The sequence below is a fragment of the Physeter macrocephalus genome, chromosome 13 (assembly GCF_002837175.3).
Source record: "Physeter macrocephalus isolate SW-GA chromosome 13, ASM283717v5, whole genome shotgun sequence".
Taxonomy (NCBI): Eukaryota; Metazoa; Chordata; class Mammalia; order Artiodactyla; family Physeteridae; genus Physeter; species Physeter macrocephalus.
Genome location: NC_041226.1, coordinates 12,256,076 through 12,271,744, shown reverse-complemented (window position 1 = coordinate 12,271,744; position 15,669 = coordinate 12,256,076). Strand labels below are relative to the sequence as shown.

General features: G+C 46.4%; 1 pseudogene; it reads left to right on the top strand.

The window, feature by feature from the left end:
• Window positions 1-256: 256 nt before the first annotated feature.
• LOC102976882 (TOM1-like protein 1) lies at window positions 257-1,684 on the top strand (annotated as a pseudogene).
• The last annotated feature ends 13,985 nt before the right edge of the window (window positions 1,685-15,669 follow it).

Below are 15,669 nucleotides of genomic sequence, written 5' to 3'. Positions count from 1 at the left end.
CCCAGCTTCTGGTGGTCGGCCTGCAATCGTTGCCATTCCTCGGCTTATAGAAACAGCACCCAGATCTCTGCCTGCATCTTCACATGGCGTTCTACCTGTGTGTGTCTATGTCCGAACTTCCCCTTTTTATAAGAACACCAGTCATGTTGGACTAGGACCCACCCCAGTGACCTCATCTTAACTTGATTACCTCTGTAAAGACCCTATTTCCGGTTGGGAGCAGTGGCGGAGGCCCAGGCTGGCTCCCTGCGCTACCATGGCTCTCGGGAAGAGTCACTGGGACCCGTTTGCAACCTCCGTGGGCCAGCACATAGAAAAGGCTACATTTGCTGGAGTTCAGACTGAACACTGGGGCCAGTTTATGCACATCTGTGACATAATTAACACTGCCCATGATGGGCCAAAAGATGCAGTAAAAGCTTTGAAGAAAAGGATTTCCAAAAACTACAATCATAAAGAAATCCAACTTGCCTTGTCACTTATTGACATGTGCATACAGAACTGTGGTCCAAGTTTCCAGTCTGATTGTGAAGAAGGAATTTGTTAAAGATAGTCTAGTTAAGCTGCTGAATCCCAGATATACCTTGCCAACAGACATTCAGAACAGAATTTTGAATTTCATTAAGATGTGGTTGCAGGGTTTCCCAGGAGGTATGGATGTAAGTGAAGTGAAAGAAGTGTAAGAAAGATGGATCTCCTTAAGAAAGATGTTCAGTTTCCTCCATCAGATGCTGAAACAGCCAGACAAGAGACTGCTCAGATCTCACTGAATCCACCACCATCTGTTCCTACTGCACCAGCTCTTTCTTCTGTAGTTCCCAAGAACTCCAGTATTACACTGGTTCCAGAACAGATTGGAAAACTGCACAGTGAATTGGATATGGTGTAAATGAACGTGAGAGTGATGTCTGCCATACTGATGGAGAATATTGCTGGGTCTGAAAACCGTGAAGACAAAGAGCTTCTGCAGAAACTTTATAAGACGGGTCAGGAGAAGCAAGAGAGGATCATGGACCTGCTCTTGGTGGTGGAGAATGAAGATGTCACTGTTGAGCTAATTCAAGTGAATGAGGATTCTAGTAACACCACCCTTGGATATGAGAGGTTTACTCGAAACCAACAAAGGATTTTGGAGCAAGATAAGAACCAGGGGGAAGACGCCAATACTAGCAGTGAACCTTCTGCCCCGTCCTCTGATCTCCTTGACCTGAGTCCCAGCCCTCCAATGCACAGGGCCACTCTGGGAGAATACAACACCCTGAATGCTCAGCTTTCAGACTTAAATTTCAGCTCTCCAAGTCCTGTTGTAACAAACAACTTGAAACCCAGTCTTCATCCACAGGTGGATTTGCTAGCCTCGGAAAATACAGAAACACCCCTGTTTGCCCAAAGGACCAGCTAAAACCTTGCCTCAGGTAATACATATGAGAGTTTTCTGGAATATTCAAATTCAATATTACTACAGCCGGTTAGTCTACAGACCATTCCAGCGACACCATCAAAGCAGAGACCACCATCCTTGCCCAGCAATCAACGAGCGATGACAAAGAATGATTTCCAGCCACCCAATTACTACGAGGTAATGGAGTTTGATCCATTAGCTCCTGCTGTCACCACAGAAGCTATTTATGAAGACACTGATGTATATCACCACAAAGGAGCTCAAAGTCACAGTGACTGTTGAGGTGGAAGCAGATGACCAGCTCACTAGTGGCATTATGGGTGCCGATTCTCTAAAAGGTAGACCCTGTCCAGCTTTGAGACCCAGAAGTTAAGACATTCCAAAACATCAAAACCACGGTGGAACATTTTACCTCTGTAGTAACGAAGTTTAAACAGAAGAGTAACTGTTCCAGAGTAACGTTTATGGCTCCTGACAGCAGCTCAAGCTTTATCTCAAAAGAACTTGGTTGTAACATATATTCACTTAAAACTTCAGCAGAAGAAAAATTCATGGTACTGAGGCCAACCAGGTTAAGTGTAGCACCTTATGTTTCACAGGCCTTCCTACATTTAGAAATCATCACAAGAGCTGGGATAAGAGTAGATGAAGACTGTTTCATTACAAAATTGATTGTTAATAGATGAAAGCATGAAATGTGAAAAACTATTATTCAGGAAGAATACTGAGTGTATTCATTTAACTAAAGTTGAAAGTAGAAGTCAATTTGCACTTCTTTATAAATAATACTCATGTTTAGAATTATGAATTGTAAGAGCCTTGATGACTGTAGTTTAATTATATTTCAGGTACCCTCAAGAAGTCAATGGATTCTACATTGGTTGCCTTTAAATATAATTCTTTATAATACTAAATGCTCTTTTTTTTTCTTTTTGGAAGAAAGACTTCTGGAAAACATTCAGAATAAATTGTACTTTGGTTTGTCATAAATTACAATGACAAATAAATTACCATTAAAACAAAAACAAAAAAAAGACCCTATTTCCAAATAAAGTCACTTGCTGCGGTACGGGGGTTAGGACTCCAGCATATTTGGGGTGGGCATAATTTAATCCTTAACAGGGATGTTGCAGATTACTGGGATAAGTTGAAGGAAGTCTTTTAGAATCTCCCAGAAGTGATTACAGTGTCCAGATGGCTTTTACAATGTGCCCTGGGCAGTTAAGGAGGCAGAAACTAAGCAATTCCCCTGGTGTTAAAGTGAGAAGCCACATGATTCTTTCCATGTTGGTACTGGCAAGAAAATAACCCCCCTTAATGGGTGCTGTGGGTGTGGTTTTCTTCAGCACCCAGTTAGTTTGCTGGGGATGTCCTAACAAAGTATCACAGACTGTGGGACTTAAACAACAGAAACTTATTTCTCACAGTTCTGGAGGCTGGAAGTCCAAGATCAAGGCGCCAGCGGGGCTGGTTTCTCCTGACACCTCTCTCAGCTTGCAGATGGCTCTCTTCCCTCCGTGTCCTCACATGGTCTTTCGGCTGTGAGCACACACCGCTGGCTCTATTCTTATAAGGACGCCGTCCGATCAGGTTAGGACCCACCCTAACAGCCTCGTTTTAACTCAATCACTTCTAAAGACCTTATCTCCAAATATGGTTACATCCTCAGATACTGGGGGTTGGTTCTGCCCCGGGGACACTAGGGGGAGACTCCCTCCTGGATGGACGTGTCCTTAATCCAGACCATCCAGAATGTCTCCTGACCTTTTATAGTCCCGTGCCAGCACCCCGCCTTTCGGTGTGTGGGGTTCCCTGCCTGGCAGGTTTCTGCATCCGTTGCCAGGTCTGGAGGGACGGACGGCTCTGAGAAGGCTGTTCTTTCTCTGCTATCAGGGTGGAGCAGCCTCGGGCCCCTCGGGCCAAGCAAAGAGTACTTCTGTTTTGACTCTTCGTTTTCTCACATTTTCCCTTTAAACACAGCCTGTCTTATATCTCCCTTTCTTATTTTTGTTTCTAACCCCCTCTGTTCCTCTTCAATGTAATTTTAAAGTGAAAACACATGGTCGCAAACCGGCGTCTCCCCATTTACTCAGCTGCACCTACTTATTCAATTTAAACTGGAAGGCTAGTTTACAAACTTTCAAAAATAAGTCCTGGGCCAACGTGGAGAACTGTATAAACACAGGTCTAATTTCATTTCTACTTGTTTCTTCTTTTTTTTTTTTTGTCTCTCTCTTGCAAATGACCTTCCTAGTATAAAAGCCAAAACACATGTACGCACACACACATACACACTTTTTCTTTCTGGAAGTTTCTCCTTGATTTCTAATTCTGTAACAAAATAAACAGGTCTTGAACAGAAATTGAGAGTTTTTAAGAGACAGTTTCCAGCAAACTGTCAATTAACATTAGTGACATCATTCAACACAATATCCAGTTTAAAGGGCTTCAGGACAGAGTGTTTGTTAGAAAAATGACTAACTGAGTAAGTGAATTCTGCTTTTTCTCCATGAAAGACACATACATACTAGTTTGTCTAACTGTTAATCCTAATCCTTTTTCACTTTTGGAAGGAGAAGGAGGACAGCTTTGGAAAATAGGGCAAAGGACATAATTTTTGGCAGTAGAGCTGTTCATATTTTGGTACAACGGAGCCAAAATGAAGAAATTAACCCTGAAAAACTCTGGAAATCGACTCAGGTTGCTTTTTCCTAAAATGACCCATACTGTAGCCATAAAAGTTCCTTATTTGACCCTACCCAGTCACATTATTTTGACTGTGAGCATACAGAATGATCAAAAAGTCCTATTGAACTATAATGTATTAGTTTTCTTCCATTTGTAGGGCTTAGGACTATACATTTTCACATAATATCTCATGTGACCCTCACAAAGACCCTGTTAAGGAACTTGCCCAAGATCACTACAGCAGATAAGTTGTAGACAATTCAAAGCTACGTCTTGTGAAGGCGAAGGCAATGCTTTTTCCTCTCACCTGGGAGGTGTATACAAGTCTGGGGTTTTGTCATATGCTCGAATGTCACAAATGACCTTCCATACAGCAACAGTCTTGTTTTGGACTGAATTGTTTCTTCCCCAAACTCATATATTGAAGCCCCAACCCCAATGTGACTGTATTTGGAGATGGGGGCTTTAAGGAGGCATTTAAGGATAAATGAGGTCATGAGGGTTGGGCCCTAATCCAGTAGGACTGATGTCCTTATAGGAATAAGAAGAGATGCCAGAAATCCATCCCCCACCCCCTCCCCCCAGCGTGCAGAGAGAAAAGGCCATGTGAGGACACAGCAAGAGGGCGGTTGTCTACAAGCCAGGAAGAAAGAAAACAACCCTAACCCTGATGTGAGACTTCTAGCTTCCAGAACTGTGAAAAAATTTAATTTCTGTTGTTTAAGCCCCTCCGTCTGGGGTATTCTGTTATGGCAGCCTGGGCTGATTAATACAGTTCTGTTGGAGACTCCTGGCTGGGGGATATTTCCCTAGTTTTACCCCATCTAGGGAACCGGATGCTTGTCCTTAATGGTGCCATAAATTTCTCTCTGTACAGAGGCCTCTATGACAAAACGTGGAGAATTTCTTGAACTTAAGACTTTAGGTGAGAAATGAAAGATTAGATGGCTGGACCCACACTTGGAAATGAAAACCATAATCACACAATGTAAAAAATACTACTAATAAAGCAGTGGAATTATAAAATTAGCCTCTATTTCTTGCTTGATTTAAACAATGGGTGGAAACCCTTCACCAGGTGTGACTTAGGGTGTTACTCTGATGAGACATCAGTTCTGCCACCTTCACCCTCGTGTAAGTCCCCCTGCTTTTGTCCCAGTCCAGCCCATATAGCAATGGCAGGTTTGTACGTCAGGATGTTTCTTCATACAGAAGAATTCAGTCCATAGCTGTGTAATTGTTAGGGTTCATTTTCAGAATGCCATCTTATAAACATTATTTCTAAGGAGATTTCCTCCTTGCTGTATTTTCTGCTGAACATTTAAAATTGGCTAGTCATTGTTTCCTTCGTCCAGTCAGCCGGACCATTCTCTCTTCTGGCCTGTTGATAGTCTGCTCTACCTCCCTAGCTCTTCAGCATGAGAGCAGTTCCTGATTGGGGTCCATCAGAAAACAGATCCCCTATGTGAGCCAAACCCCCCCCCGTGTGATGTCATTTCACATCCCTCCGACTGCAGGCATTCGGGGTGCTTTTATAAGCCATCATGTGTCCGTTCTTATCTGGGCTGCCCCCGACGAAGTCCAGAACGATTGCTGCTTGTTCTTAATCCTGCTTTCCAGACAGCTGTGGAAAATACAAGTCAAGGCTACTGGTACTTAGTCTTTGAGTACTTTCCTTTCCCTGGTCCTATAAGGACTTCCCTCTGTGTACATGAGTCTCAGCCCTCCAGTTCTCGGTTTGGTAACAACCGGAAACAAAAACAGGTCTGAGCAGGTTAGAGGTAATATTAAATACAACACCCAAGAAGCTTCTCCTGAGTTTACTGCATGTAATTTTTTTCTTTCTCTTTTTCTTTTTTTTTTTTTGCCTAAGCATAACTTACAATGTACAACAAATGGCAAAGGGAAACCTAGAGTTTGAGTTTCTTCAGCTAATAAACAAGACGGCATTGGGGTATAGTGGGCTGTGGTACAGTTTTAGTAATGGATGTTGTGGAAGGAGAGATTCCCTGCTGACAATCCTGAAGGCTGACTGATCCAGGACAACTGTCCAGTCTGGGACCTGGTCACTTTCCCCATCTGATCAACTGCCTAAAACTGAACAAAGTCCCAAGAAAAGAAATTTTGTATTTAAACTGTTTACTGGCTCCCTCTCTTTTTCTTTTTTTGGAAACTGGGGATTGGCAAATGACCTTAGAGTAGTAGTATTTTTCATAAAATATAGCTCTCTGGATTGATGACTCAGTTTTGTTTTTGGCCTGTAGTGACCTCCCTTAGGTTTTTGTCGACTCCAACATTTTTAGATGTTTTGTAGCGGGACGGTTTTTGAATAGTTAAACCTCCATATTGCCAAAAAAGAGTCGAAATGGTTTGCTCTGATTTTTGCCCAAATTTTTACTTCTGTTTACTCCTTCAATTATGTGCCTTTCCTTATAAGCTCAAAGTATAATCTTTTACTCGATTTTCTCGAAGGGTTACCCCAATATCCATATGCCAATATCTCACATGCCTTTTCATTTACTTCAATGGCTCCCACTCTAAACCTGTGCCAGTTTTCTCCTTAGAACTTCAGGTCTGGATTTCTCATCATAGTATATAAGGAACAACTGGATCTCATTCCCAGACATGGAGAAGTTCCACACTGCCTTTTACCTTATGTAGAAAATCTGAGGAGGATAATGCAACAACTTTGCATTTCTCCTTGGCCTGTCTATGGATCAAACATTAATGCTCTTATAAAATCTGCATTCTGCTTACAAAAATCAATGTAAACACTCATGATCCTCCGACTTCGTAGACAGATATTTGAGGTTCTGTGAAATAGGGATTTTTTTTTTCTTTCTATGTCCCTCATTTTCAGTTCATAAATAGATGATCTCGTCTCACATTTAGATGAACTGGTTGGAGGCCCCTTTGTCAAATTAAGTAGGAAGATGGTATTCTCCTATTAATTAATGAATTGTGACGGTTTTGATGTTGAGGTCCCTCCCATAAGAAACAGATACTCTCTAAGGAAAACTGGGGCTCCTGGTACCAGTGGAATTGTTCATTTTATCCAGTACTAGTTTGTTCTGCTTCCAGGGTTAGAGCCAGGGGTATGGTTGTAGGTTTCAATGAAGTAGATTTTTTTTTTTGTAAGACGAAGAGCGAAACACTTCAGATCTGTCCAACCACGGGGCAAGCTCCCTCGGGAAGCTCTGTGCTTGCCATCCCCCGACAGGACCAGGTAGGAGGCTCCTGTCGGGAGGCCCATGAAGTCCATGCTAGTGACGAGGAGGAAAATGTGCACTTTCATAACCAGAAAGACAAGGCTTGTTTCCACCTTCATTACAACCTATTAGTGAAACTTAAGAGGAAACCAACAACTCACCACCCAACACAGGCACCTGCAGGCTCCAATATTCATTTCTGGGCTTCCCTGGTGGCGCAGTGGTTGCGCGTCCGCCTGCCGATGCAGGGGAACCGGGTTCGCGCCCCGGTCCGGGAGGATCCCACATGCCGCGGAGCGGCTGGGCCCGTGAGCCGTGGCCGCTGAGCCTGCGCGTCCGGAGCCTGTGCTCCGCAACGGGAGAGGCCACAACAGAGGGAGGCCCGCATACCACACACACACAAAAAAACCAAACAAACAATATTCATTTCTGAGTCCCTAAAGGAAGCCCATATGTTCAGATTTGGGGGACACAGCAGAGATTCTGCTGCCTGAATCCGATGTGCCCTGGGGTGCTCCTGAAGTTATGAGGATTGAGTTGGGGACTATGTAATACCCGCTTTCAGAACTTCCCAACTGAGCCACTTCTTCTGATCGTGCACCTGCTAAGAGCCACGTGCTTCCTGAGGAGCCCCTGGCTTTGCCTGCACACGCCCTGTGTGAGACCATGACACCCAAGGAGTAGCAATTCCCCAAGAGTGGGAGGTCACTGCCTCTCCTTCCTCACATCCTCTTCTCAGCTAAAACCCCCATCTTTCAGGTCTTGGCTTCCTGTCACCACCACCTCCTGCAGGCAGCCTGCCCCAGTGCCAGCACCGGACAGGGGTCCGCTCTGCTGCTTGCACTCTGCCCGCAACTGTACCGAGGTGGTGCTCACAAGACCGCTGGCTTCGGGATTCTGGCTGCCCGTGTGCTACTGAAGAACGGGGTTGCCGTATTTCTGCTGGTATAATACTGACTTTTCAGAATTCAATCTGAAGTCATATTCATTTATACCTTGATACGCACTTATGTAAAATAGAGACATACTGTCTTTAGGTCTCAAGTGGAACAAAAGTGCAGGTGTTTATGTTTAGAAAGTGCTCCGATCACCTCCCTTCTTGGTTTCAAACCCTTCCCAGAAGATCTCCCTTTGATTCCCGTCATTTTAGTTTTTTCATGTCTCCTCAAAGCACTTTTGGGCTCCAATCTACTTCAATAGGCTAGAGAATCATCTAGAATCAGGGTGGGGTGGAAAGACAGAGTTAAGCAAACAGGAGAAGGATGTGGTGAGGGATCAGGAGAGAGAGGATGGCGGGGGCAAGGGAAAGAGAAGGGGGAAAGGAGGAAGGGGAGCAAAGAGGGGGAAGTTCCCGGACCCAGTTCCCAGCCCTTCAGCTGGAGCCAGACACCGCCCTTCTCCCAGCGGGGTCCCTTCTCTCCCCTGCCCTCTCTACTCCACCCCTGTCTGTTTTCCTTCTGAACCGAAACCAGTTCCTTCGGGCCTGACCTCTCCTGCCCGGGACAATTTATTTCAGCCTGGACCTTCTTTCCTGCTCCTCCTACATGAAGAAAGCAGCTGAAAGGACTGAGGAGCCTCAGCTGGGCCCTACACCTCTCTCGGCAAGAACGGAGACTGGGGACTAGTTTGGAATATAGGTGCAATCGTTTGGATACAGCTTATCTAAAAATAAAATATGAGCATCCACACAGCTTTGTCAGGATCCCACGCTACAGCACCATGGAATGAGACACCTGGACTGCCATCTCCCCGCATTCCTCACAACTGTCATACTTGGGACTGCAGTGGTGAGTGGCCCCTGAGTCTCCCCACCGCACTGTCGCCCCTGCTCTGAACCCAGGGCCTTGCACAGAACTCGGCTACTCTAGGAAAAGTCAAATAAGAACTGCATTTGCGTGCGCTACAAAACCACTGCTCCCTTGCTTCCTCGGTGTCCCACATATAAAGAGGCATTGATTCCAAGTTGACTGCGAGGAAAGCTTTGCGTGTGGCCTTCGACAAGACCGCTGGCCTCTCAGGCCCCTTCTGTGAACAACAGGAATGATGATGTCCACCTTCTGTGGCTGTTCTGAGGATAAGAAACGGTGCGTTTCAGTCACAAAACAACACGGGCACCCAGCGGGCGCTCAACGGGGCTGGGAGCCATCAGTCACTGTAGCTGCCCTGCTTCCCTCTTTTGTTTTCAGCTGGCGCTGCCTAAAACTCCAGAGGAATCTGAAGTTCAGTCACAGCAGCTGTGATCATCACCTTGGTTAGCATAGTGCCTTTTCTTCCTACTTCCTACTGTTCTCTATTTTTAAATCCCTGCATATGGACATGTGTTTTGTGAATGTTATCATTCTCACCCTCGGCCAGTCATTTCAACTACTCCATCTCCACGAGGATGTCAAAGGTCTCCCATTTTCTCACATAAAACAAAAAGCAAGAACGACAAACCAGCCCACAAACAAAACCCTGCAACACCCACGATGCTCTCGGTGAGAACCTGCGCTTGCTGAGTGCTCGGGGGTCTCTGGGCCACCCCTGGGCCAGGGGCAGCGACGCCCCATCTCCTTTCTTTCCGAAACAACTCTTTGCAGGTGACCTGGGCTTCCACTTTCCCTTGGTGCTCAGCCTCTGGGGGTGGGGGGGCGGGTCTTTCCTTTTGTGCCAGCTCAGCAATGAGTTTAAAACAGGGTTTTAGTATTTGATCCAACATCGTAGTTGTTCTATTTGGGAAGAGCCTTCAGGGAGCCTGGTCTACCATCCAGCCTGAAATGGAGATGGCTTTCCGGTACCTCTCCCACAAATCACTCTTCTGTTTCAATTACCCAGAACTGGTTTTCTCTGCTTGTAAGAAAGAAACCTGGCTGATGGAGGGGAGACCCCTTCTCCAAGACCCCTGGGGGCTCCCTCTCCTTCTGGTGACCCTGGGAAGGAGGTGAGGGTAGGATTTGCCCATGGGGCCAGGATTTGGGGTACTTATACCCCCTCTCCCCGGCCTCTGCTAGGATTTCAGAAAACAACATTTCAAAAACATTTCAGGCGGTAACTTTACTTGATCAAGAAAGATGTGAAAAACGATTATCTACAGTTTCCATAATTTCATTTGAAAGGAAATGTTTAGCCCACATAAAAGACATCATCTCAGAATAAGAATAATTGAGCAATGTTAGCTTTAGGACAAGCTGGATCTCTGGCCTTTGATTTCACTTTAGACCAATGACATCTTCATCCTGGGCCTTCAGATCAGGCTTTCGAAGTGCAGGCCTCATTACGTGGGAGGGCACGGGGCCCACCCCTCCCCTGTCCTGTGGCGGGGACAGACCCTGGTTGCCTGCAGCTGGTGATACTGGCAGTGCGTGCCCAGGGCCTCCCTCATCCCAGACTCTCCACCCCTGGGTGCTGGCTGGAGGGCAGGGGAGGAGGACCAGGTGGTTACACAGCACTAGATCCAAACATACGTCTCTACGGAGGCAGGGGAAGCTGCTGGCTCAGCCCCGCCCACAGAGAACACAGGTTCCCTCAAAACCCCCTGCTGCTCCTGGGAAGGTCCCCTGCTCACATTCCCTCCATCCAGTCCTGAGAGGCAGGGAAAGGGCTTGCAGAGCCCGGGCAGAGGGGGTACAAGTGCCCCGAATCCCGGCCCCATCAGCAAGTCCTGTTCTCACTTCCTTACTTACTGCCTGTGTGGCCAACCAAGGCAGAGGTCATGACCTCTCTGGCCATCAGCAACCTAGTAGGACAGAGGAGTTGAGAGGACCAGATGACCTCTGCAGCCCCTCAACAACACCCTTAAAGGATCCTCCCCTTGGGCCCGTGGCCTGGCACCCCCAGCCCTACCCCCTGCTCTGGGCATGGAGAGCTTGACTCTTCCTGAGGTCACCTTCAGCCTGAAGGGCGCTGGCTCAGACCGTGAAGCGAATAATCCCCGTGGGAACCCCTTGCCACACAGAGGGGAGGAAAGTCTGTACAGAGGCCTCTGAGCTTCTAACCACAGGTTTCCCTACCAGGGTTTTGGCTCTAATCACCAACAGGGAAAACAGCTCATCATCCAAAAGAACGAACACTCAGAGAAGGCCCTGCTGAGAAGCAGGCTCTCCCAGCGGTGTTGAGTGGCTTCCCGTTTTGTTTCTGTGTGATCGGGAAGGGGCACCACAGAAGAACAGAACTCAAACAAACAAAATATTTCTGCCTTACTAGGTGCTAACCAGAACTGAAATCCAGATTTATGTCTGGAGGTGGTGGCGGGAAGCTGCTGGCTCTGCCTCTCCCACAGAGAGCATAGATTCCATTCAAAAACAGGCGCAGCCGTTCCTGTGAGTTTTGGCCACGTCATCAAAACACTCACCCTGGCACCTGAGGGCTTCTCTGTTCAGGGGGAATACCTCACAGAGAGGCAGCGCTTTGTGAGTTGGAAAAAATGCAGCCTGCGCAGGGCTTTCTCTATTGTACACCTGAAGACCCAAACCTTACAAAGTTCCCGTAACCTGCCCAAGGTCACCGAGCAGGGGGGCTAGGGCTCAGACCCAAGTCTTCAAGTCTCAAGCTTACTGGTTTTTTCCCACATGACCCATGCATTTACTTACTCATTGGTTTATTCATTCATTCAGTCAACATTTTCAAGGGCTTAGCATGTCGGTTCACAGTCCAGTGGAAAAGACAGACACATAAATGACAGTGACAATGCGGTTTTGTGCTAAATGCCTGCAACACCAAAAGGAAAAATCCTGGCAGCTGAGTTGTCACGTAGTGGAAGGGAGATGTGTGTCAGTGAGCCATGAGAATACAGGGAGATGGTGCAAAAGGAGAGGTGTGTGCAAGCAACCCTGTGCACTGAAAGATGGGTACCACCTACACAGGGAGGGGGCCTTCGTGGAGGAGGTGGCATGGAGCCAAGAAAAAAGAAAAAAGAGTGCTCATCAAGACAGGGCAGCCAAGATGGCAGACCTAAAAACCACAGGAGAAAGGGGCAGGTGGAGATGGCGGTCACCGGCTCTGAGGACAGGACTGGCTCAGGGCTGACAAATTCAGAGTGGTTGCAGGAGTCGGTGTGAGGCAGGGCATATTTTTAAGTTTTAAAAGAACATTTTTTAACTGAAGTATAACATACACACAGAAAAGGACACAAATCTTCACTGGACCGCTCAGTGAATGTTCACAAGGTGAACGGACCTGCATAACACACGCAGCTCCTGAGAAGGAGCCCAACACGGCAGAACAGACCTCCAGCGCCCAGGAGCCCCGGCGTGGCCCTCACCAGTCATGACCTCCCATTGAGTAACCACAATTCTGATTTCTGACGGCACATATCAGTTTCACCAGTCTTTGTACTTTATATAACATGGAACACGTACTCTCTTGTGCTGGTATTTTTAAATCAACATCTATGTTTGATTACTGGGCACAAAGCTGCCAAGAGCATTCTTTTCCACGTCTTGCTGATGGATGCAAGCAGGGGTTTCCCTTGGATTTTTATCTAAACATGAGACTGTGGGGTCATAGATAGGCAAGGAATATTCTTAGCTTTACTACCAAATTTGAATTTGTCATTTTTCTAAGCAGAGATAGGGAGCTAGAGGCAGGGACCTGTATTAATTAAGGATGCTTTGATTTGATCTCAAGCACCAAACAAATACAGCTTTGATCAACTTGGGGTGGGGGGAGTATTCATTGGCCATTGACTAAAGCAGGGGTCCAGAAGTGGGACACCTCTAAGAATGAGGGCAATTTGGGTGCCCAGGGCTCGTGGGTGGCAGATGAGTGCTCCTGTTCTGGCATCTCTCGCGGGTTTATTCTCTACCATTGCAAATGGGCTTTCTCTACCCAATGGAGAACTGGTTGCTGGCCGTCCCCAGTTTCTCAGTGACAGATTAGTGACACCAGAAGAACGAGAAGACTTCTTTCTCCCTAGAAGACTTCTCTCTCCCTCTCTTCATAATATAAAAATTTCGCGGGAGGTCACTGGTAGATCGACCCTTGACCAATCACTGGGGTCATCAGAAAGGAGGTGACATGGTGGGACCGGGATGGGTCCAGGAGGTCCCCAGGGGTCGAGTCCCAGTAAAAAAAAAAGTCACATGACAGGTAGAGGAGGAAAAGTTACCCCCAGAGGATCCACAGCAGATAAACAGGGAAAGGGATGCCAAACAGACGGAAACGAAACACGCCCTAGACGGTGGAAGGTGACGGCAACCTGCCGCGCGAGCTCTACTGAAGCTTGACTTATGCTGTAAACAACACAATGCAGATACTACTATCCCCATTTTAACTGACGAGAGAACTAAAAAGTCACTTCCAGAATGAGGGGCCCAGTACCGGGACCCTGCCCTTCAGCGGCCTGAAGGGCCCAGAATATGAGGAAAAGCTCCTACCTCAAATCATCTGTCAGCTCCGCTTCTCCCGACGGGATGAAGGTGGGTAGGCAGCAGAAATTGAAACATTTAAATATTCCCTCTTTTGTAGCCTTGGGCGTTGCTATCATCGGTGAGTCCCTGAACCTTGATGGGAAAGGCCCACGGCTGTGACTAGGTCCCGTATTCTGGCCGTAAACCTCTTTGCCGCAAATATTTTCGCTGCACAATTAATTGGCCGTAAGGCAATTTTGTCGTAAAAGATAAACTAACTGACCCTTTGGTTTGATACATATAATACAAAAATCATGACAGATGATGATGATTTGCCCCAAGAGTTGCATTTCTTATTTTGAAACACATTACATTGGAGGAGAAAGAGGCCGAGAGCCTGGAAGGTGCAGAGTTGGACCGACATCTCCCATAGAACTCTGGAACTTCTATCAGTGGACATACGACACGTGACAATACGGCAGCGCACACAACAGTGTAGAAGGCTTTCACTACCCAGTACAAAGCTCAGTGACAAATAGCATCCTAGTATTTAGAAACTGCTGGCTGATACATCTTTTAATGAAGGAAGACTCTTTATGGGGACTTCCCTGGTGGCGCAGCGGTTAAGAATCCGCCTGCCGATGCAGGGACACGGGTTCGAGCCCTGGTCCGGGAAGATCCCACATGCCGCGGAGCAGCTAAGCCCGTGTACCACATCTACTGAGCCTGCGCTCTAGAGCCCGCGAGCCACAGCTGCTGAGCCCACACACCACAACTACTGAAGCCTGTGCACCTAGAGTTCGTGCTCCGCAGCGGAGCGGCAGGGGGCCCACTGCAGTGAAAGGCCCGCACACCGGGGCTAAGAGTGGCCCCCACTCGTGGCAACTAGAGAAGGCCCGCGTGCAGCAACAAAGACCCAACGCAGCCAAAAGTAAATAAAATAAATTTATATGTAAAAAAAGATGCTTTATGGAAAAAGTGCAATGCTGAAGGAGGAGATAAATCAAAAAGTAAAAAAAAAAAAAAAAAAAAAAAGTGTAAAATACTATGAATGTAAGACTTGGGAGACAAGTGTTTAGGTAAAACCTCCGAAGTAAAATCAGTTATTTGAGCAGTATTGCCATGAATCTATGCACATTTTAAATGTATTCAAATATTTGTATTTTGCAATAAAGTCCTCTTAATTTTGTTACTCATTGTTCATGTTTCATGATGTCCTTTTTAATGTCCCTCTTATATTTTTAGTTATTTTATCTTTTACAGCAAAATTGCCTTATGGCCAATTAGTTATGTGACAAAAATGTTTGGGGAAAAGATGCTTACAGCAAAAAAACTTATGGCAAAAATACCTAGAACTGGCTGTGACAGTAACTGGAGAATGGAGCTCTCTGGAAGGACCACAGTGCAGGGCGGGAGAGGCAACCTGCGGCTTTGGGTGCCAGGGCAGTGGGGAGAGGGAGGGCCCCTGAATATTCCTGCCAAATTTGCCCAGGGGTCTGGGCTTCATCTATTTATCTATACGTTTGGCAAAGCTACATTTACTGACAATCTACTCTGAATCCAACACTGCCCTAAGGATCCAAGATAAAAGAGTTCCATTGCCAAGAAGTTCAGTCACAAGGGAGGAGAGGCTAGTAAGCTATGACAATACACTGCTCTGCAGTGACAGGGACATGCGAGGGGTAAGGAAGCTAACCCAGGGGTGAGGGAAGGCCTCATAGAGGAGGGGACACTTGAGCTGCGACTAGGACAATAAGTAGAAGTGTGATGATGTTGTAATTTACTTTAAAATACCCAGTATAGGCAATGTGATAGTATGTATTAATGTTCTCTGCACGCGAGGGGCCAGTTTCCCTGATCAGAAATTTACACTCCAGATCATTTAAATAGTAGAGTCTCAATGTAAAGTCAAGCGCCAGAGCTCCAGCTTCCTTATCCCAAAGGAGACCAGAAGCTTTATTAGTTAGGATAGTGAATGTTAAGACTGACTTTTCAGTGGGGATATTACTGACTTCTTAATTAGCATCACTGATGAAATTAATGG